This window comes from Pseudophryne corroboree, chromosome 10 (genome assembly GCF_028390025.1).
Source record: "Pseudophryne corroboree isolate aPseCor3 chromosome 10, aPseCor3.hap2, whole genome shotgun sequence".
Taxonomy (NCBI): Eukaryota; Metazoa; Chordata; class Amphibia; order Anura; family Myobatrachidae; genus Pseudophryne; species Pseudophryne corroboree.
The window spans coordinates 380,032,371-380,056,794 of NC_086453.1; the positions used below are offsets into that span (position 1 = coordinate 380,032,371).

Sequence of the window (24,424 nt, forward strand, 5' to 3'; positions counted from 1 at the left end):
TATTTATGCCTTTCTGATACTTGTTGGGTTAGAGTTAGGCTACACCTCCAAAAGGGCATGTATTCACTTATATCTGGTGTTAGGGACCGGCAGCTGTGTCACTCTCCTGATGGCGCACGTGTCTGGTGTCAGGGACCGGAAGCTGCGTCACTCTCCTGATTGTGCGCTTGTGGTGTTAGGGACCGGCAGCTGCGACAGTCTCCTGATTGTGCACGTGTCTGGTGTCAGCGACCGGCAGCTGCATCACTCTCCTGATTGTGCGCTTGTGGTGTTAGGGATCGGCAGCTGTGACAGTCTCCTGATTGTGCACGTGTCTGGTGTCAGCGACCGGCAGCTGCGGCACTCTTCTGATTCTGCGTGTTTCTGGTGTTACGGACCGGCAGCTGCAGCACTATCCTGATTGTACACTTGTGATGTTAGGGACCGGCAGCTACGTCACTCTCCTGATTGTGCGGGGATGTGTGGCTGTCAGTGAGGCGGGGATGTGCTGTCAGTGAGGCGGGGATGTGCTGCTGTCAGTGAGGCGGGGATGTGCTGCTGTCAGTGAGGCGGGGATGTGCTGCTGTCAGTGAGGCGGGGATGTGCTGCTGTCAGTGAGGCGGGGATGTGCTGCTGTCAGTGAGGCGGGGATGTGCTGCTGTCAGTGAGGCGGGGATGTGCCGCTGTCAGTGAGGCGGGTGCTGCTGTCAGTGAGGCGGGGATGTGTTGCTGTCCGTGAGGCGGGGATGTGTTAGGGACCGGCAGCTGCATCACTCTCCTGATTGTGCGTGTCTGGTGTTAGAGACCGTCAGCTGCGGCACTCTTCTGATTCTGTGTGTGTCTGGTGTTACGGACCGGCAGCTGCAGCACTATCCTGATTGTACGGGGATGTGTTGCTGTCCGTGAGCCGGGGATGTGTTGTCAGTGAGGCAGTGATGCGCTGCTGTCAGTGAGGTGGGGATGTGCTGCTGTCAGTGAGGCGGGGATGTGCTGTCAGTGAGGCAGTGATGCGCTGCTGTCAGTGAGGTGGGGATGTGCTGCTGTCAGTGAGGTGGGGATGTGCTGTCAGTGAGGCAGTGATGCGCTGCTGTCAGTGAGGCGGGGATGTGCCGCTGTCAGTGAGGTGGGGATGTGCCGCTGTCAGTGAGGCGGGCATTTGCCGCTGTCAGTGAGGCGGGGATGTGTCGCTGTCAGTGAGGCGGGGATTTGCCGCTGTCAGTGAGGCGGGGTTGAGGCAGGGATGTGTTGCTGTCAGAGAGGCGGGCATTTGCCGCTGTCAGAGAGGCGGGCATTTGCCGCTGTCAGTGAGGCGGGGATGTGTCGCTGTCAGTAAGGCGGGGATTTGCCGCTGTCAGTGAGGCGGGGGTGAGGCGGGGATGTGTCGCTGTCAGTGAGGCGGGGATTTGCCGCTGTCAGTGAGGCGGGGATGTGTCGCTGTCAGTGAGGCGGGGGTGAGGCGGGGATGTGCTGCGTTTCTGTGAGTAGTGTCTCAGTGAATGATACTATTGTCGGCACTTGTGGAGTGATACAGCTGTGCCTGTGTGAGGAGGCTTTGGTGACAGTGGGAAGTAGATTAGGCGTGCGGCTACATTGGGAGGTGTGTGGTCATTGGGAAATAATGCACGATCATGTGATCTAGTGTGTCCAATCATGTTCATGGGATTTTTGTCATTATACCATTTTATAGGGTTGGGGCTGCGTTACCAGCGGCCGGGATCACGGATCCCCATTTTATAAATGATAGAGATATACAATAGGGTCTAACCCTCGGAACTCAGCCACCTGCGGAGCCTGAGGTACAGTTTGTGATCACGCCATTTACATAAAGAAATCAGACATGCTCTGCACTCACCTAATTACACTGTAACCTGTATTCATTACACATATATGTGCGCAGCGCAGAACAATGCAGCCCAGGCCGAGGGTGAGGGGCACAAGTGGAGTCGATTTGTCACCGTCCCTTTGTCTTATTTTTATCCATAGATGCAGGAAAGTGCGTAACGTGCGGATGGAGGCGGCAGAAGTGGGAAATGATCACAATTTCATGAGCTTTATTCATATGTATGAAAGGTTTTCATGGTGTGAGCAGAGCAGGAGTACGGTATACAGAGCGTGTATATAGTCATTCTCAGCGCTCAGGAGTACAGTATACAGAGCGTGTATATAGTCATTCTCAGCGCTCAGGAGTACAGTATACAGAGCGTGTATATAGTCATTCTCAGCGCTCAGGAGTACAGTATACAGAGCGTGTATATAGTCATTCTCAGCGCTCAGGAGTACGGTATACAGAGCGTGTATATAGTCATTCTCAGCGCTCAGGAGTACAGTATACAGAGCGTGTATATAGTCATTCTCAGCGCTCAGGAGTACAGTATACAGAGCGTGTATATAGTCATTCTCAGCGCTCAGGAGTACAGTATACAGAGCGTGTATATAGTCATTCTCAGCGCTCAGGAGTACAGTATACAGAGCGTGTATATAGTCATTCTCAGCGCTCAGGAGTACAGTATACTCCTGTGCTCAGGAGTACAGTATACAGAGCGTGTATATAGTCATTCTCAGCGCTCAGGAGTACAGTATACAGAGCGTGTATATAGTCATTCTCAGCGCTCAGGAGTACGGTATACAGAGCGTGTATATAGTCATTCTCAGCGCTCAGGAGTACAGTATACAGAGCGTGTATATAGTCATTCTCAGTGCTCAGGAGTACAGTATACAGAGCGTGTATATAGTCATTCTCAGCGCTCAGGAGTACGGTATACAGAGCGTGTATATAGTCATTCTCAGCGCTCAGGAGTACAGTATACAGAGCGTGTATATAGTCATTCTCAGCGCTCAGGAGTACGGTATACAGAGAGTGTATATAGTCATTCTCAGCGCTCAGGAGTACAGTATACAGAGCCTGTATATAGTCATTCTCAGCGCTCAGGAGTACAGTATACAGAGCGTGTATATAGTCATTCTCAGTGCTCAGGAGTACAGTATACAGAGCGTGTATATAGTCCTCAGCGCTCAGGAGTACAGTATACAGAGCGTGTATATAGTCATTCTCAGTGCTCAGGAGTACAGTATACAGAGCGTGTATATAGTCATTCTCAGTGCTCAGGAGTACAGTATACAGAGCGTGTATATAGTCATTCTCAGCGCTCAGGAGTACAGTATACAGAGCGTGTATATAGTCATTCTCAGCGCTCAGGAGCACAGTATACAGAGCGTGTATATAGTCATTCTCAGTGCTCAGGAGTACAGTATACAGAGCCTGTATATAGTCATTCTCAGTGCTCAGGAGTACAGTATACAGAGCGTGTATATAGTCCTCAGCGCTCAGGAGCACAGTATACAGAGCGTGTATATAGTCCTCAGCGCTCAGGAGTACAGTATACAGAGCGTGTATATAGTCCTCAGCGCTCAGGAGCACAGTATACAGAGCGTGTATATAGTCCTCAGCGCTCAGGAGTACAGTATACAGAGCGTGTATATAGTCATTCTCAGCGCTCAGGAGTACAGTATACAGAGCGTGTATATAGTCCTCAGCGCTCAGGAGTACAGTATACAGAGCGTGTATATAGTCATTCTCAGTGCTCAGGAGCACAGTATACAGAGCGTGTATATAGTCATTCTCAGCGCTCAGGAGTACAGTATACAGAGCGTGTATATAGTCATTCTCAGCGCTCAGGAGTACAGTATACAGAGCGTGTATATAGTCATTCTCAGCGCTCAGGAGTACAGTATACAGAGCGTGTATATAGTCCTCAGCGCTCAGGAGTACAGTATACAGAGCGTGTATATAGTCATTCTCAGTGCTCAGGAGCACAGTATACAGAGCGTGTATATAGTCATTCTCAGCGCTCAGGAGTACAGTATACAGAGCGTGTATATAGTCCTCAGCGCTCAGGAGTACAGTATACAGAGCGTGTATATAGTCATTGTCAGCGCTCAGGAGTACAGTATACAGAGCGTGTATATAGTCATTCTCAGCGCTCAGGAGCACAGTATACAGAGCGTGTATATAGTCATTCTCAGCGCTCAGGAGTACAGTATACAGAGCGTGTATATAGTCATTCTCAGTGCTCAGGAGTACAGTATACAGAGCGTGTATATAGTCCTCAGCGCTCAGGAGTACAGTATACAGAGCCTGTATATAGTCATTCTCAGCGCTCAGGAGCACAGTATACAGAGCGTGTATATAGTCATTCTCAGCGCTCAGGAGCACAGTATACAGAGCGTGTATATAGTCATTCTCAGCGCTCAGGAGTACAGTATACAGAGCGTGTATATAGTCATTCTCAGCGCTCAGGAGCACAGTATACAGAGCGTGTATATAGTCATTCTCAGCGCTCAGGAGCACAGTATACAGAGCGTGTATATAGTAATTCTCAGCGCTCAGGAGCACAGTATACAGAGCGTGTATATAGTCATTCTCAGCGCTCAGGAGTACAGTATACAGAGCGTGTATATAGTCATTCTCAGCGCTCAGGAGTACAGTATACAGAGCGTGTATATAGTCATTCTCAGCGCTCAGGAGCACAGTATACAGAGCGTGTATATAGTCATTCTCAGTGCTCAGGAGTACAGTATACAGAGCCTGTATATAGTCATTCTCAGTGCTCAGGAGTACAGTATACAGAGCGTGTATATAGTCCTCAGCGCTCAGGAGCACAGTATACAGAGCGTGTATATAGTCCTCAGCGCTCAGGAGTACAGTATACAGAGCGTGTATATAGTCCTCAGCGCTCAGGAGCACAGTATACAGAGCGTGTATATAGTCCTCAGCGCTCAGGAGTACAGTATACAGAGCGTGTATATAGTCATTCTCAGCGCTCAGGAGTACAGTATACAGAGCGTGTATATAGTCCTCAGCGCTCAGGAGTACAGTATACAGAGCGTGTATATAGTCATTCTCAGTGCTCAGGAGCACAGTATACAGAGCGTGTATATAGTCATTCTCAGCGCTCAGGAGTACAGTATACAGAGCGTGTATATAGTCATTCTCAGCGCTCAGGAGTACAGTATACAGAGCGTGTATATAGTCATTCTCAGCGCTCAGGAGTACAGTATACAGAGCGTGTATATAGTCCTCAGCGCTCAGGAGTACAGTATACAGAGCGTGTATATAGTCATTCTCAGTGCTCAGGAGCACAGTATACAGAGCGTGTATATAGTCATTCTCAGCGCTCAGGAGTACAGTATACAGAGCGTGTATATAGTCCTCAGCGCTCAGGAGTACAGTATACAGAGCGTGTATATAGTCATTGTCAGCGCTCAGGAGTACAGTATACAGAGCGTGTATATAGTCATTCTCAGCGCTCAGGAGCACAGTATACAGAGCGTGTATATAGTCATTCTCAGCGCTCAGGAGTACAGTATACAGAGCGTGTATATAGTCATTCTCAGTGCTCAGGAGTACAGTATACAGAGCGTGTATATAGTCCTCAGCGCTCAGGAGTACAGTATACAGAGCGTGTATATAGTCATTCTCAGCGCTCAGGAGCACAGTATACAGAGCGTGTATATAGTCATTCTCAGCGCTCAGGAGTACAGTATACAGAGCGTGTATATAGTCATTCTCAGCGCTCAGGAGTACAGTATACAGAGCGTGTATATAGTCATTCTCAGCGCTCAGGAGCACAGTATACAGAGCGTGTATATAGTCATTCTCAGCGCTCAGGAGTACAGTATACAGAGCGTGTATATAGTCATTCTCAGCGCTCAGGAGCACAGTATACAGAGCGTGTATATAGTCATTCTCAGCGCTCAGGAGCACAGTATACAGAGCGTGTATATAGTAATTCTCAGCGCTCAGGAGCACAGTATACAGAGCGTGTATATAGTCATTCTCAGCGCTCAGGAGTACAGTATACAGAGCGTGTATATAGTCATTCTCAGCGCTCAGGGGCACAGTATACAGAGCGTGTATATAGTCATTCTCAGCGCTCAGGAGTACAGTATACAGAGCGTGTATATAGTCATTCTCAGCGCTCAGGAGCACAGTATACAGAGCGTGTATATAGTCATTCTCAGCGCTCAGGAGTACAGTATACAGAGCGTGTATATAGTCATTCTCAGCGCTCAGGAGCACAGTATACAGAGCGTGTATATAGTCATTCTCAGCGCTCAGGAGCACAGTATACAGAGCGTGTATATAGTCATTCTCAGTGCTCAGGAGCACAGTATACAGAGCGTGTATATAGTCATTCTCAGCGCTCAGGAGCACAGTATACAGAGCGTGTATATAGTCATTCTCAGCGCTCAGGAGTACAGTATACAGAGCGTGTATATAGTCATTGTCCGTGCGATGCCAGAATCACACAACGAGACTTCTCCAAGATAATAACATCCTGGAGACAAGACATTCTGTGCTGCTGTCAGTTCCCCGGAGGTTTACACAGAATTCCACACATTTGGCAGCTTTTCCAGGTCGTCCTATACTCGGAGCTGTTCTCTGAGGAGGTATGGAACCTAACGCCGGCCACGCTCTCTAACAGAGAGGCGCCCTGATCCCATGTGTGCCGGGGCCTGATCCCATGTGTGCCGGGGCCTGATCCCATGTGTGCCGGGGCCTGATCCCCCTGTATGTGTTCCGGGGCCTGATCCCATGTGTGCCGGGGCCTGATCCCATGTGTGCCGGGGCCTGATCCCATGTGTGCCGGGGCCTGATCCCATGTGTGCCGGGGCCTGATCCCATGTGTGCCGGGGCCTGATCCCATGTGTGCCGGGGCCTGATCCCATGTGTTCCGGAGCCTGATCCCCCTGTATGTGTGCCGGGGCCTGATCCCCCTGTATGTGTTCCGGGGCCTGATCCCCCTGTATGTGTTCCGGGGCCTGATCCCCCTGTATGTGTTCCGGGGCCTGATCACTCTGCAGGTGTTCCGGGGCCTGATCCCCCTGTATGTGTTCCGGGGCCTGATCACTCTGCAGGTGTTCCGGGGCCTGATCCCCCTGTATGTGTTCCGGGGCCTGATCCCCCTGTATGTGTTCCGGGGCCTGATCCCCCTGTATGTGTGCCGGGGCCTGATCCCCCTGTATGTGTGCCGGGGCCTGATCACTCTGCATGTGTTCCGGGGCCTGATTACTCTGCATGTGTTCCAGGGCCTGATCCCCCTGTATGTATTCCGGGGCCTGATCCCCCTGTATGTGTTCCGGGGCCTGATCCCCCTGTATGTGTTCCGGGGCCTGATCCCCCTGCATGTGTTCCGGGGCCTGATCCCCCTGTATGTGTGCCGGGGCCTGATCCCCCTGTATGTGTGCCGGGGCCTGATCCCCCTGTATGTGTGCCGGGGCCTGATCCCCCTGTATGTGTGCCGGGGCCTGATCCCCCTGTATGTGTGCCGGGGCCTGATTACTCTGCATGTGTTCCGGGGCCTGATCCCCCTGTATGTGTTCTGGGGCCTGATCCCCCTGTATGTGTTCTGGGGCCTGATCACTCTGCATGTGTTCCGGGGCCTGATTACTCTGCATGTGTTCCAGGGCCTGATCCCCCTGTATGTGTGCCGGGGCCTGATCCCCGTGTATGTGTTCCGGGGCCTGATCACTCTGCATGTGTTCCGGGGCCTGATCACTCTGCATGTGTTCCGGGGCCTGATTACTCTGCATGTGTTCCGGGGCCTGATCCCCCTGCATGTGTTCCGGGGCCTGATCCCCCTGTATGTGTTCCGGGGCCTGATCCCCCTGTATGTGTGCCGGGGCCTGATCCCCCTGTATGTGTGCCGGGGCCTGATCACTCTGCATGTGTTCTGGGGCCTGATCACCCTGCATGTGTTCCGGGGCCTGATCCCCCTGTATGTGTGCCGGGGCCTGATCACTCTGCATGTGTTCCGGGGCCTGATTACTCTGCATGTGTTCCGGGGCCTGATCCCCCTGTATGTGTGCCGGGGCCTGATCACTCTGCATGTGTTCCGGGGCCTGATCACTCTGCATGTGTGCCGGGGCCTGATCACTCTGCATGTGTTCCGGGGCCTGATTACTCTGCATGTGTTCCGGGGCCTGATCCCCCTGTATGTGTTCCGGGGCCTGATCCCCCTGTATGTGTGCCGGGGCCTGATCCCCCTGTATGTGTGCCGGGGCCTGATCACTCTGCATGTGTTCCGGGGCCTGATCACTCTGCATGTGTTCCGGGGCCTGATCCCCCTGTATGTGTGCCGGGGCCTGATCACTCTGCATGTGTTCCGGGGCCTGATTACTCTGCATGTGTTCCGGGGCCTGATCCCCCTGTATGTGTGCCGGGGCCTGATCACTCTGCATGTGTTCCGGGGCCTGATCACTCTGCATGTGTGCCGGGGCCTGATCACTCTGCATGTGTTCCGGGGCCTGATTACTCTGCATGTGTTCCGGGGCCTGATCCCCCTGTATGTGTGCCGGGGCCTGATCACTCTGCATGTGTTCCGGGGCCTGATCCCCCTGTATGTGTTCCGGGGCCTGATCCCCCTGTATGTGTGCCGGGGCCTGTGCGGTTTGACAGATCACTGTTTGTAGTAAGGACAGTATTCCCCCTGGAGAAGGCCACGAGCCTGGCTGCCGGCTGCAGCACGCACTGGGGATTGCTGTGGGCCGTGGGAGCAGTCGACCCTTCACCCTCTGACCCTGAATTGCAGAGAAGATTGATGAGCCGCAGCAGCTTTGTTTAAATCTCTTCTCCTCAGGGAGACGGAGTAATTACCCACAGCCTCTGCCGTCTCTCCATTCACCAGCAGCTCTAATCCATATTCATGTGTTACGCCTGAATCCACCGGGGTGGGTGTCACGGTTCGCACTGTTTGGTGGTTTTGCGATTGGCGCTGTGCCCTGCGTTCGCTCTGTGAGGGGTCCCAGGTGAGGTTAGGTCAGGTAACGTTACATCATTAGCTGCAGTGTCGGATATATTCCAGGCTCTGGTCACCGTAGTGCGGTATTCATCATCGTTATCGAGAAAAGGGCGGGATGGCTTATACCTCATGTGAATATCGTAGGGCTAATTCCGGGTCAGACGCAGCGGTGATATCGGACGCAGTGGATTCTTTTCTGCGCATGCATCTAGGTGACATTGTGCATGCGTCCGGTCAGTGGGGGTCATTCAGACCTAATCGCTCGCTAGCGTTTTTTGCAGCGCTGCGATCAGGTCAGAACTACGCATGCGTATGCACCGCAATGAGCTGGCGCGTCGCATAGGTACAAAGCGTATCGTTGCTGTGCGATGGGTTTGCAGGGTGGGTGTCTGACGTCAATTCCGGTCCCGGACAGGCTGATGTGATCGCAGCGGCTGAGTAAGTTCTGGGCAACTCAGAAACTGCACAAAACTTTTTTGTACCGCTCGGCTACACATGCGATCGCACACTTGCACAGCTAAAATACACTCCCCTATAGGCGGCGACTATCTGATCGCAGCGCTGCAAAAAATAGCTAGCGAGCAATCAGGTCTGAATTAGGACCAGTGTACGCACAGACTGAGGTGCGCGGGAGATGCTTGCTCTCAGAAATGATTGCCGATGTATTGGATGTTCCCAGGCGGTGGCTAAGTGGGCACACGGAGATGGGAGTGTCGCGGCGTGACGCTGATAGTGGTTGTTGACTGAGACGCAGAATCGCTCACACAGGAGGCCACAGTGAGACGGAGAATCTGCACCTGGCATAGCGCTGGTGACCGATGGTAGCGTCTAAAGATGCACAAATCTGTATTACGGCGTCTACAGGCGCTGAGAGTGGGCGTCTCTGGCCTGGCGCACGCTGTACACCAGGAGAGAAAGTCTCAGATGGGCGACATACCGTCTCCGTGTCAGGCCCCGTGTGCTTAGGTCAACATCAATAGGAAAGACATTAAAGCCAGACTCGCACCTCCTGCCACATTCCGCAACCCAGCGTCTCTCTGCCATGACGGATACCCCCGGCGTCTCTCTGCCATGACGGATAACACCGGCGTCTCTCTGCCATGACGGATAACCCCCGGCGTCTCTCTGCCATGACGGATAACTCCGGTGCTGGTCTGCCATGATGGATAACCCCCGGCGTCTCTCTGCCATGATGGATAACCCCCGGCGTCTCTCTGCCATGACGGATAATCCCCGGTGCCTCTCTTCCATGATGGATAACCCCCGGCGTCTCTCTGCCATGACGGATAACCCCCGGCATCTCTCTGCCATGATGGATAACCCCCGGTGCCTCTCTGCCATGATGGATAACCCCCGGCGTCTCTCTGCCATGACGGATAACCCCGGTGCCTCTCTGCCATGACTGATAACCCCGGTGCCTCTCTGCCATAACGGATAACCCCGGTGCCTCTCTGCCATGACGGATAACCCCGGCATCTCTCTGCCATGACGGATAACCCCGGCATCTCTCTGCCATGACGGATAACACCGGCGTCTCTCTGCCATGACGGATAACCCCCGGTGCCTCTCTGCCTTGATGGATAACCCCGGCATCTCTCTGCCATGACTGATAACCCCCGGCATCTCTCTGCCATGACGGATAACACCGGCGTCTCTCTACCATGACAGATAACCCCGGCGTCTCTCTGCCATGACGGATAACCCCGGCGTCTCTCTGCCATGACGGATAACCCCCGGCGTCTCTCTACCATGACGGATAACCCCCGGCGCCTCTCTGCCATGATGGATAACCCCCGGCGTCTCTCTGCCATGACGGATAACCCCCGGTGCCTCTCTGCCATGACGGATAACCCCGGCATCTCTCTGCCATGACGGATAACCCCGGTGCCTCTCTGCCATGACGGATAACCCCGGTGCCTCTCTGCCATGACGGATAACCCCGGTGCCTCTCTGCCATGACGAATAACCCCGGTGCCTCTCTGCCATGACGGATAACCCCGGTGCCTCTCTGCCATGACGGATAACCCCGGTGCCTCTCTGCCATGACGGATAACCCCCGGCGTCTCTCTGCCATGACGGATAACCCCCGGCGTCTCTCTGCCATGACGGATATCCCCGGCGTCTCTCTGCCATGACGGATAGCCCCCGGCGTCTCTCTGCCATGATGGATAACCCCGGCATCTCTCTGCCATGACAGATAAACCCGGCGTCTCTCGGCCGTGACGGATGGACCAAAGAAGCAAGCGTCTGACCTGGAAGTACAGCGTGTGTGTTTGTATGTATATTGGATGGGGTGTTCCCCAGACCCGGTCTTCGTGTCCTCCTCACACCCCAGACACCAGAGATATCCCTGCTAGGTGCAGATGGGTACATAAAACTGACTGACGTAATAAGTAAGCCCCTTGTCCTCATACATGGATAATCCTGGGTACCTGGCCTGCGCATGGCTCCTGCATTGTCAGTAATAAGCCTGTACAGCGGCACACGCCAAGGAGCTGCTACAGAAAGGAAAAACTTATTTCAATAACTTGTTCACGGCCTAGATAGGAAAGAATCGTTCTCACAATGCGCTGGGCTGGGGCTCTGACAGTCATTGCCGGCGAACGCTCTGTAATTACCCACAACCTTTCATTTCTTCAGTCTGGAAATAGAGCATCACTGTAACCTGCAATTTACAGCGGTGCAATAGAAGCTGAGCTCCATCGGGAGCAAAGGGGCTCAGATCGCCTGATGTGGAAAGCACAGTTATAGGGTTCAGCCGCCATACGTCTCATTCTGGTTATTTACACACCCGGTGCAGGATACAGGAGCTACTTGCGGAATATTCCGGTACAATACACACCTAATCAGTAAATACATATAATACAAATACAATATAAAACCTGTAACCAATATAGGTGGTCATTCTGAGTTGTTCGCTCGTTGCAGATTTTCGCTATACAGCGATCAGGCAAAAATCGGCATTTCTGCGCATGCGCATGGGCCGCAGTGCGCACGCGCAAAGTACTTTTACTCAAAACTATGCAGTTTTACACAAGGCAGAGCGGCGCTTTTCAGTCGCACTGCTGATCGGTGAGTGATTGACAGGAAAGGGACGTTTGTGGGAGGTAACTGAGCGTTTTCCGGGAGTGTGCTAAAAAACGCAGGCGTGTCAGGTAAAAACGCAGGCGTGCCGGGAGAAATGGGGGAGTGGCTGGCCGAACGCAGGGCGTGTTTGGGACGTCAAACCAGGAACCAAACAGTCTGCAGTGATCGCAATCTAGGAGTAGGTCTGGAGCTACTCAGAAACTGCAGGGAAATATTTAATAGTAGAACTGCTAACCTTTCGTTCGCTATTCTGCTAAGCTAAGATACACTCCCAGAGGGCGGCGGCCTAGAGTGTGCAATGCTGCTAAAAGCAGCTAGCGAGCAAACAACTCGGAATGAGGGCCATAGGGGGTGATTCCGAGTTATTCGCTCGCTAGCTGCTTTTAGCAGCATTGCACACGCTAAGCCGCCGCCCTCTGGGAGTGTATCTTAGCTTAGCAGAATTGCAAACGAAAGATTCGCTAATTTTCTCGTAACGATTACCCGGCAGTTTCTGAGTAGCTCCAGACTTACTCTGCCATTGCGACCAGCTCAGTCCTTTTCTTTCCTGGTTTGACGTCACAAACACGCCCTGCGTTCGCCCAGACACTCCCCCGTTTCTCCAGCCACTCCCGTATTTTTCCCTGAAACGCCTGCGTTTTTCCGCACACTCCCAGAAAACGGCCAGTTTCCGCCTAGAAACATCCACTTCCTGTCAATCACACTACAATCAGCAGAACGATGAAAAAACTTTGTTACGCCATGAGTAAAATACCAAACTTTTGTGCTAATTTACTTGTCGCAGGCGCCCTGCGTACATTGCGCATGCGCAGCTTGCGACTAATCGCTCCGTAGCGGAAAAAAATAACGAGCGAACAACTCGGAATGACCCCCATAGTCGGTTAATAGAACGAAATATAGAGGGTTACACAACATGTAAGCTCTTGAGATCAGGGAAGTGTGTATGCCGTGGTGTCTTGCAGAGTTTATTATAATTATTCTGATTAGCAGTACTTAGTACTATTGAGTGTGCATCTGCATTTTTTTTCTGTGTGGAACTACAAGTCTCAGCGTGATAGCACCTCTTTCCATGTTTGAAATTAGGGTGTGTGGCCCAAATCTTCAGTCTCAGTCTTCAGTCTCCGATATCAGCGCGTTCCCGTGTTATCCTTATTATGACAAAATACTGCTTTCCTAATCTGTTTCCTGTACATGACACACACGTAGAACCACAAGCGTTAGCTCATGTGCCCACATCCCCTGCTCTCCCGCACTTGGAGCAGACCTGTCATGTCACGGAGGTACGCAGAACGCCCGTCCCTGCCGCCCTCTCAGGAGGATGTGGGTTTCCATTTATACACTTGGCAATGAGATCTTACCCCAGCGACGGGGCTGGCAGGAGAACTGCGCTGGCACAGTATGATCTGCTTCAGATACAATGACACTTATTCATGTAGAAGTGAGGAAACAAATATCTGTAGCAGCCAATCAGGGAACGGGCTCAGGGACATGAATATTAGACCATAATGTATGTTCCTATGTAGGCATAGATAAATCCACATGGCCGCCTATGGTAGCCTGTCCCGCTCATCGAGCAAGGAATGGGCCCAAAACACAGAAGAGTTACCTGCCATCAGATTGTTACTGCCCAATCTGTACGCATGCGCAGTATGCTGAAATCTACAAGTCCTGCCTATTACGGTTGCGTGCCCCACTCTGGTGGTCATTCTGAGTTGTTCGCTCGTTGCTATTTTTAGCAGAATTGCTAATAGGCTAAAATCCAGCAGTTCTGCGCATGCGTATGCACCGCAGGGCGCACGTGCTAAGCAATTTTACACAAAACTATGCTATTTTACTCACGGGCGAACTAAGCTTTTCAGTCGCTCTGTTGATCGGAGAATGATTGACAGGAAGTGGGTGTTCCTGGGTGGTAACTGAGCGTTTTCAGGGAGTGTGCTAAAAAACGCAGTAGTGGCTGGAGAAACGGGGGAGTGGCTGGACGGACGCTGGGCGTGTTTGTGACGTCAAACCGGGAACTAAACGGACTGAGGTGATCGCAATCTAGGAGTAGGTCTGGAGCTACTCGGAACCTGCAAGGAAATACTTAATAGCAGAATTGCTAATCTTTCGTTAGCAATTCTGCTATGCTAAGATACACTCCCAGAGGGCGGCGGCTTTGTGTTTGCATTGCTGCTAAAAGTAGCTAGCACGCGAACAACTCGGAATGAGGGCCTCTGTCCGACCTGAGATGTTCCATACTAACCCAGCATTGCCCCCACTGTGTCCAGCATGAGATTTTCCATACTGACCAAGTATTGCCCCACTGTGTCCAGCCTGAGATGTTCCATACTGACCCAGCATTACCCCACTGTGTCCAACATGAGATGTTCCATACTGACCCAGCATTGCCCCACTCTGTCCGACCTGAGATGTTCCATACTGACCCAGCATTGCCCCACTCTGTCCGACCTGAAATGTTCCATGCTGACCCAGCATTGCCCCACTCTGTCCGACCTGAGATGTTCCATACTGACCCAGCATTGCCCCACTGTTTCTAACCTGAGACGTTCCATACTGACCAAGCATTGCCCCACTGTGTCCAGCCTGAGATGTTCCATACTGACCCAGCATTGCCCCACTCTGTCCGACCTGAGATGTTCCATACTGACCCAGCATTGCCCCACTGTGTCCAACATGAGATGTTCCATACTGACCCTGCATTGCCCCATATGTCCAGCATGAGATGTTCCATACTGACCCAGCATTGCCCCACTGTATCTGACCTGAGATGTTCCATACTGACCCAGCATTGCCCCACTTGTGTCCAACATGAGATGTTCCATACTGACCCAGCATTGCCCCACTGTGTCCAACATGAGATGTTCCATACTGACTCAGCATTGCCCCACTCTGTCCGACCTGAGATGTTCCATACTGACCCAGCATTGCCCCATGTATTTAGCCTGAGATGTTCCATACTGACCCAGCATTGCCCCACTCTGTCCAACATGAGATGTTCCTTGCTGACCCAGCATTGCCCCACTGTATCTGACCTGAGATGTTCCATACTGACCCAGCATTGCCCCACTGTGTCCAACATGAGATGTTCCATACTGACCCAGCATTGCCCCACTGTGTCCAACATGAGATGTTCCATACTGACCCAGCATTGCCCCACTGTGTCCAACATGAGATGTTCCATACTGACCCAGCATTGCCCCACTCTGTCCGACCTGAGATGTTCCATACTGACCCAGCATTGCCCCACTGTGTCCAACATGAGATCTTCCATACTGACCTAGCATTGCCCCACTCTGTCCGACCTGAGATGTTCCATACTGACCTAGCATTGCCCCATGTGTCCAGCCTGAGATGTTCCATACTGACCCAGCATTGCCCCATGTATCCAGCCTGAGATGTTCCATACTGACCCAGCATTGCCCCACTCTGTTCAACATGAGATGTTCCTTGCTGACCCAGCATTGCCCCACTGTATCTGACCTGAGATGTTCCATACTGACCCAGCATTGCCCCACTGTGTCCAACATGAGATGTTCCATACTGACCTAGCATTGCCCCACTGTGTCCAACATGAGATGTTCCATACTGACCCAGCATTGCCCCACTGTGTCCAACATGAGATGTTCCATACTAACTCAGCATTGCCCCACTCTGTCCGACCTGAGATGTTCCATACTGACCTAGCATTGCCCCACTGTGTCCAACATGAGATCTTCCATACTGACCTAGCATTGCCCCACTCTGTCCGACCTGAGATGTTCCATACTGATCCAGCATTGCCCCACTGTGTCCAACATGAGATGTTCCATACTGACCCAGCATTGCCCCACTGTGTCCAACATGAGATGTTCCATACTGACTCAGCATTGCCCCACTCTGTCCGACCTGAGATGTTCCATACTGACCCAGCATTGCCCCATGTGTCCAGCCTGAGATGTTCCATACTGACCCAGCATTGCCCCACTCTGTCCAACATGAGATGTTCCTTGCTGACCCAGCATTGCCCCACTGTATCTGACCTGAGATGTTCCATACTGACCCAGCATTGCCCCACTGTGTCCAACATGAGATGTTCCATACTGACCCAGCATTGCCCCACTGTGTCCAACATGAGATGTTCCATACTGACCCAGCATTGCCCCACTGTGTCCAACATGAGATGTTCCATACTGACCCAGCATTGCCCCACTGTATCTGACCTGAGATGTTCCATACTGACCCATCATTGCCCCTCTGTGTCCAACATGAGATGTTCCATATTGACCCAGCATTGCCCCACTGTGTCCAACATGAGATGTTCCATACTGACCCAGCATTGCCCCACTGTGTCCAACATGAGATGTTCCATACTAACTCAGCATTGCCCCACTCTGTCCGACCTGAGATGTTCCATACTGACCTAGCATTGCCCCACTGTGTCCAACATGAGATCTTCCATACTGACCTAGCATTGCCCCACTCTGTCCGACCTGAGATGTTCCATACTGATCCAGCATTGCCCCACTGTGTCCAACATGAGATGTTCCATACTGACCCAGCATTGCCCCACTGTGTCCAACATGAGATGTTCCATACTGACTCAGCATTGCCCCACTCTGTCCGACCTGAGATGTTCCATACTGACCCAGCATTGCCCCATGTGTCCAGCCTGAGATGTTCCATACTGACCCAGCATTGCCCCACTCTGTCCAACATGAGATGTTCCTTGCTGACCCAGCATTGCCCCACTGTATCTGACCTGAGATGTTCCATACTGACCCAGCATTGCCCCACTGTGTCCAACATGAGATGTTCCATACTGACCCAGCATTGCCCCACTGTGTCCAACATGAGATGTTCCATACTGACCCAGCATTGCCCCACTGTGTCCAACATGAGATGTTCCATACTGACCCAGCATTGCCCCACTGTATCTGACCTGAGATGTTCCATACTGACCCATCATTGCCCCTCTGTGTCCAACATGAGATGTTCCATATTGACCCAGCATTGCCCCACTTTGTCCAGCCTGAGATATTCCTTGCAGACCCAACATTGGGGGGTCATTCCGAGTTGATCGCTCTCTAGCAGTTTTTAGCAGCCGTGCAAACGCATTGTCACCGCCCACCGGGGAGTGTATATTCGCTTTGCAGAAGTGTGAACGCCTGTGCAGCAGAGCGCCTGCAAAATCATTTTATGCAAAACAAGACCAGCCCTGACCTTACTCTTCGTGTGCGTTGATTCTAACGTTGGAGGGTTGGCTTTTGACATCACACACCCGCCCAGCGTCTGCCCAGCCACGCCTGCGTTTTTCCAAACACTCCCTGAAAACGGTCAGTTGACGCCCAGAAACGTCCCCTTCCTGTCAATCTGTTTGCGTTGTGCCGTGCGACTTAAAGCTTTGCTAGAACCTGTGTGAAAGCACAAAGGTCTTTGCACCCGTACGTCGCGCGTGCCCATTGCGGTGCATACACATGCGCAGAAATGCAGATTTTTAGCCTGATCGCTGCTCTGCGAACAACGGCAGCTAGCGATCAACTCGGAATGACCCCCATTGTCAGGATGTGGATAAAACTGTAGCATGTGCTGAGTTGCAGGGGGAGATTTGCTGAACACTGCTATTTGGTTTAGTTTTTCCCGGTGGTTGCAGAACCACGTGATTTACTAAATGGAAAACTCCCTAAAAACAGCCCCCAATCATAGAGATAGAAAACTGCCGGAGAAACTGCCATAAAGATGCAGAAGCTGTGACATTATTAATGGGGCATGAAACATGTACCATGGGGGGTCATTCCGAGTTGTTCGCTCGCAAGCTGCTTTTAGCAGCTTTGCACACGCTAAGCCGCCGCCTACTGGGAGTGAATCTTAGCTTATCAAAATTGCGAATGAAAGATTCGCAATATTGCGATAAGACATCTCTGTGCAGTTTCTGAGTAACTCGAGACTTACTCTGCCAGTGCGATCAGTTCAGTGCTTGTCGTTCCTGGTTTGACGTCACAAACACACCCAGCGTTCGCCCAGACACTCCCCCGTTTCTCCAGCCACTCCCGCGTTTTTCACAGAAACGGTAGCGTTTTTTCGCACACACCCATAAAACGGCCAGTTTCCGCCCAGAAACACCCACTTCCTGTAAATCACATTACGATCACCAGAACGAAGAAAATACCGTGAGTAAAATTCCTAACTGCATAGCAAATTTACTTGGCGCAGTCACAGTGCGGACATTGCGCATGCGCACTAAGCGGAAAATCGATGCGATGCGAAGAAATTTACCGAGCGAACAACTCGGAATGACCCCCAATATCTATGACCGGGGCAACAATGATTATTTTGTGGCTCTGTAAATAGTGCGCATCATAAAGTAATAATGCCAGTGATTGCCTGACAATACCCCTTTCACATCGCACTAAAAACCCGGTATCGACACGGCATATTGCCGTGTCGAAACGGGTCAGTGTGCGATGTGAAAGGTCCTTTTCTGAATTAGCGGGTCGCCTGACCCGGTAATTCAACCCGGTAAAAAAGAAGGGTTATTACCGGGTTGATTACCGGGTCAGGCGCAGTGTGAATGGGAGCCGTTCCGATGCGACACGGCTCCCATTCACAGCCTAGGCAGAGGCGGCGCAGGAGATGAGCTCATCTCCCGGCGCCGCCTCCACCCCCGCCCCTGCTGCTGCTGCGCCCTCCGCTGCTATGGCAACCGAGCCGGTATATTGCCGAGTCGGAAAGCCAGCAACGGAGCGCAAATGCCGGATCCCACCCGGTAAGTACACGTTTCTCTTACCGGGTGGGATCCGGCATTTGCGATCTGAATGCAGCATAAGTGCGTTGTACTTCCTCCTGCCTGACTGGCGCTTTCCCGGGAAGCTTGTCCACCCTATGAAAACACATCGCAGACTGTGGGTGGTTTGGGAATTGTAAATCCAGCAGTTTGGAGGCGAGGACCATCGGACTTGCAGCCGTTACAAACCGCCAGAATTTTTTTGTTTCTTTTTGTAAATTTCCAGGTGAACTTTTTGCTGGACAATCCCCAGCACAAAGGCCCATTTCTGATAACACATCTTTCTAATAATAACAACGCAGCAGTGGTGCAAATAGCGCCCCCCTCTGAAACAAACAAAAAACATTACTGGTAATAAGGCGTTACAGGCACACCTACGGTACTTATGGACGTGGTGAAGCGTGGGAGGTACAGTGGGCTATTTCTGTTACTAATGGGTATGTAGACACACGAGGCGTCATAATTGTAATATTTTAATAACCCCCATGTGACTCTGTCTGGGGATGTGCCTGTTTCACAGGGGATACGTGTTTCATGGCCGCAACTAGGGGGGGGCTAAAGGGGCATGCGCCCCGGGTGCAGAATCTGAGAGGGCACAGAGATGGGTACTATGCCTTCCGTCCTTCCTCTCAGCCCTAAGGGGCTACCTTCTGCCAGGTCCAAGAACCCTCGCTGCAGGTACCTGCTCCTCAGTACCACCAATGTGGACTCCTGGGAAACCCCCCCCCTCCCCTGGCAACTAGAACGCTAATGAGTGAGACAGGGGTGGTGACCATGGACTCTCCAGCTGCCTCCTTTTATATCCTGAGCGCTGGTCCATGGCCGCTCACACACTTCTGTGCCTGTGTAAGCGACGTCTGCCCCCAGGCCTGTTCCCCAGCGCCTCCCCCTTCCCGCAGCTCCATCGGAGGAGGACAGGGCGAGAGGTAGGTGCAGCAGCTGATAATTAGTCTGGGCACTGAGGTGAGGTCTCTATACGCCAGGACAGCTGCTGCCTCCCAAAGTGTGGTCCTAGGTCCTGACTGGCATGCCAGGCTATGTAGTCCTACAGCAGTTGGCCAGTCGGTGTCTCTACCCCCCCCCCCTTCCCTCCCTCCCCCACGTGTGTGTGATACAGTGACTGCTTGGCTTATATCGGGTATATACTGTAACACCAGCCAGTCCTAGGGACTCCTCTCTGCAGCCAGGTTAACCCACATTGTGTGTGTCCCCTCCCCAGAAAGTTGGTACTCCTCTTTAATTGGTCCTAGGTCCTGACTGGCATGCTAGGCTATGTAGTCCTACAGCAGTTGGCCAGTCAGAGTCCCCCACAATACAGTACCCAGGGACGGATACAGAGGGGGGCATTCGCCCCCCCTAGCACACTCCTTCCAACGGGGCAAACTGTCTCTGAAGTCCTGCTCCCTCCTCCCTTCCTAGCTCAGCTGGCTGTCAGCTTTTCTCAGTGGTGTCGAGCCGAGCTCCCAGACGCAGCATCTCACAGCAGGTGCCCCTTCCTCCCTATTCACCCCTTTGACCTATACTGCACTTAATCAACATAGTTTGTTGATTAAGACTGCTTTCACCTTTCATCACCTCCTCAGACTACACTGAACATTTTTCAGCTTTTACAGGTAAAAGCAAAGTACGTTTACTGTGGTTTATAAAAATACTTTTTTTTTTTTTTTTTTTTACATAAAGAGGTTTGAAGATTCCTTTTTTTTGTGGAATTGTATATCGCAAAATATTACCATGCCTAAAATAATGACTATCCAGTATGGAATGTAAGGGGAATAAAGGGGGTATGCAGGCATTAACTTTCTCTGCAGCAATACTTGGGTGTCTTGAGAATGCGTTGCCGACTGAGAAAAAAATTATATAAAGAGGCTGTGATTTATATAGTAACCTGTGCAAGGTTAGGGTTATCAAGGAGAATATTATATTAAATATAACATACTGTGCAATGGACTTTGTTTATTGAACAGGAGACATTACAATTCAATGTTTATAGGTCATTGTATTTGGTATTGTCAATTCTTGTCACTTAACACACTTCTTATCAACCCACTGGATATGTGTTTACCTTCATTATACGCAGGGCTACACCCACACTTTTATTTACTTACTCTGAATTGCAAGAGGCTGTTCAATTACAAAAACAATTTTAATGTTTAAATAATCTCTCCTCATCACTTTAAATTAATAATATCAGTAAAAGATATATGCCGATATCCTATTAGCCGCTGTGCGTTACCGCAGCTAAAGAATTCCAACAGGGCTATCCTATTAGCCCTGTAAGTCAGCACTTATCGGGAATTCTGTGAGGCACGCGAAGCAGAATCGCCGATAACCAGCCCCTGGAGATCCGTTATCGGACCCGAACACATGGGTCCGCAATGTTATCACGGATCCCATGTATTATCAGCCGATAGCGGGTGAGTTACCGCACAATAAAAACGGGCTGTAATAGGATAGTCCGATATATGTGCATAATGGCCAAATGAACCCTTCGCCTCATATATTGTGTAAATCTGGCTCTGGTATGTAATGTATTTGTGTGATGGAGGATTTCGGACTGGAGAGGGAAGGGGTCAATACTGGAAAGGGGAGGAGTCAGACAGGAGAGGGGAGGGGTCAATATTCAACAATAAACCGCCCCCCCCCCTAAAAGAAAAGTCTAGATCCGTCCCTGACAGTACCTGAGGTGCATGTCTTGTGTTCCTATCCATTTTCCTAGGGAATTTGTGCTGGTTGTCATTTTGCCAACTGTTTATTACTGTGTTTTTGACACGGTTCCAAAGTGTGTGTGTGTGTGTGTGTGTGTGCACGGCGGGCGCCATATTACTGCCTTGCCCCGGGTGCCCAAAATCCTAGTTTCAGCCCTGTAGTGTTTGTTCAGTAAATCACCCCCATAGCCTTTACATACGGTCACAAGGCCCCACATACTCCGCAGTTCCAATGAATGGTTTTGCATTGAACGTGTGTTGGCCGGAGGCTATGGCCAGTGCACTTGGGAGGTGCCGTCAGTTGCAATGTGTTATTTAGCAGGAGATGGATGAAGCCACATCCAGTGGAATCGGAGCAATGTTTTTGGACCCCTTCCTGGTGATGTATAAAGGAAAAGCAGATTTCTCCAGGGACCCAGACACGTCACTGAATAGAAACATATCATCGCCTCTCTAGCAGTCAATCACTTCCTGGCCACTCTTGGAATGAGATTGTCAATCAACTGGATCTTAAACGTCTCCAGTGGAATGCCCCCGTGACCTCTCCCCACAATTGTAAGCCTGCCAGAACATTGGCTTGGGTATTGGAGAATTCTGGCAGCAATACAACATGCGGATGTTACATAGAGATGAAATTGCCAGCAGCCAGATCCCTGGGTCAGTATAGTCCGTGCAAATCCTGTCTCCTCCTACGGGGCCTGATTCACAGCCGCGAGCACTGCCAACGTCAGACCTAGCGCAGCGGATTTGTGCTGCACACGAGTCGCACCGCACACGGTATTTCAGTGGGCGTCACAGGAGTGATAATAAGCGAGAATGTGCAGTAGCGATCGGTGGCAAATTTATTTGATCAGTTTCTTATATAGCGCAGCATATTCCGTGGCGCTTTACAGTTAGAACAACAGTAATAGAACAAAACTGGGTAGTAACAGACAGACATAGAGGTAGGAGGGCCCTGCTCGCAGGCTTACAATAGGGAAATAGGCCTAGATACACAAGGATAGGTGCTACCTATTGCATAATGGTTCTGCTGGATTGCAAAGGTTCTTAATGGGCTGTGAGATCTGGTCTCACAGTGGTGTTGGCCGGGGGTCAGGAGGATGGGAAAGTGAAGAAAGACAAAATATGACCATGGATGTATGGAGAGACGGGTGTGATGTGGGGAGAGGACGAGTTGTTGGTGGCGTCGTAGGTGGGGGTGAGAATTCGGGAGGATATGGGGAGTCAGTGGAGGGATTTTGCACAGTGTTGCAGAAAGGGAGGAAGATCCGTGCTGCAGCAGAAATTATGCTAGAGATGAAGAGGAAGATGATCAGAGCTTTAGTTATATCTGGAGTAGGACAGACATGTTTCCCGGCAATGTTTCATAGAGTCTAGGGTGGCACAGCGGGTGCAGGGTTGGTGGTACTGTCAGTGAGGTTGGTGACTCTGGAAGCAGGGCATACGGTGACTTCCATCTTGGACATGCATTGTATATTTCCGTACTTGGTAATTGGTGACTGATTGCAGCCGCACATGATCTTCCTGTACCCCTGACTCAGGCGGGTATCCCCGGCCGTTACATCCATAGGAGTGCAGGGGGGGGAAATAGTTGAGACTCTCATTCACATTGGCCAGAAATCTGCCTTGTCGGTGACTGACGGACACATTAAGATTTGGCTTCCTCATTGATTTCTTTGTCAAAGCTCTCCAAGGTCATACTGGGTGACTACAAATAAAAGTGTGACAACGACTTACTTTTGTTAGCATTTTGAAACCATAAGTATTAAACACAAACTTAAAAGTAATTTATTTAACTATAGTAATTAGTGAGAATGTCCACACTATCTGACAACGGAGACTGACCTGTCCGGCGCGAAGCAAAACTAACTTGCAGCCGCGATGGAATAAGAGGGGAGCTCCCAGTCCCTCCCCTGAGCGTCTCCGTCATTACTGCAGACCGTTCGCTGTGTGGGCAGGACGCTGTGCGCCTATATGACATCACTCCGACCCCACATTGCTGTTTACAGCTCACAGTACGGGCCGTGTCTGAGCCGCTGAGCTTTGTAAAGTGCAATGGAATTTGCAGCGCTATATAAGAACCTGTTAATAAATAAATAAGAGCCTAACGCTGCCTGGGCCAGACGTTAGCAGTGGGTGCGGAGGACGTGGGTCTGGCAGTTGTCGCCAGGCATGACAGTTATTTGTCACAGGCCCTGGCAGTAGTGGTGCCAACTATGGGGTGGCACCCTCATTCAGAAGCTCCGCTGGAAGGGCCCTCAAGCTGACCTGCCCCTCACCGCCGCGGTTTCCGTCTGACACATTTTTAAAATTTTAATAATCCCAAAACCTCCAATCCCAGAATTAAAATCCCGGACTTTCTGAGGCTAAATCCTGGGATCGGCTTCCCTAGGCGCAAGAGTTTACTCCCAGGGCGTCTGAGTCACACATCTAAGCACTTCAGAAACTCTAGCACTCCTAACCTGGAGACTGCACACCCACTGCTAGCGAGGGGTTTTACATCACACAACGCAGAGGCAGGAATTTGTACACGGCATATACTATACGGGCTTCATGTAAAATGCTACAATTATGAAACAAATGCACAACAGTAATGAAATCAATCTGTTAAGGGGAATATTTATTACATTTTCAGGATATCTGCAAGTATTAAGGATCCCCAGGATTTAGCAGCAATAGCTGCTGCAGTCCCTCCATTTCCGACCACACGGCAGGTCTATGGGGGCTGCTATACTGTTGGAATTACCAGGCTGGATACGGGGAAATAAAATATTCTAGGAATGCATCTGGATATACTGCAAGGACATCCAGCCAGATTGTACAGCTCACCATCGCCCTCTTGTGGCTGTGATGTAAGGAGTGATCTGCGCTGCCTGAGTCACCTGGATAGGGGAACGTGGTTTTTAGCAGCCGTGCAAACGCTATGCCGCCTCCCACTGGGAGTGTATCTTTGCTTAGCAGAAGTGGGAACGAAAGGATCGCAGCGCGGCTACAAAGTTTTTTTGTGCAGTTTTAGAGTAGCTCAAAACCTACTCAGCGCTTGCGATGACTTCAGACTGTTCAGTTCCTGTTTTGACGTCCAAACGCCCTGC

The 24,424-nt window shown here is 51.2% G+C and overlaps 1 protein-coding gene across 3 annotated transcripts in view; it reads left to right on the forward strand.

Moving 5' to 3' along the window:
• CLMP (CXADR like membrane protein) overlaps nt 1–24,424 on the forward strand; it is a 161,113-nt gene that overhangs the window by 108,872 nt on the left and 27,817 nt on the right. Inside the window, exon 1 of one of the 3 annotated variants that reach the window (XM_063943820.1) lies at nt 19,457–19,553. The exons of the other annotated variants lie outside the window; for them this stretch is intronic. The gene's annotated coding sequence lies outside the window, so the exon portion shown is untranslated. Of the gene's footprint in view, nt 1–19,456; nt 19,554–24,424 lie in introns of those variants that run through there. 3 annotated transcript variants of the gene reach the window in all.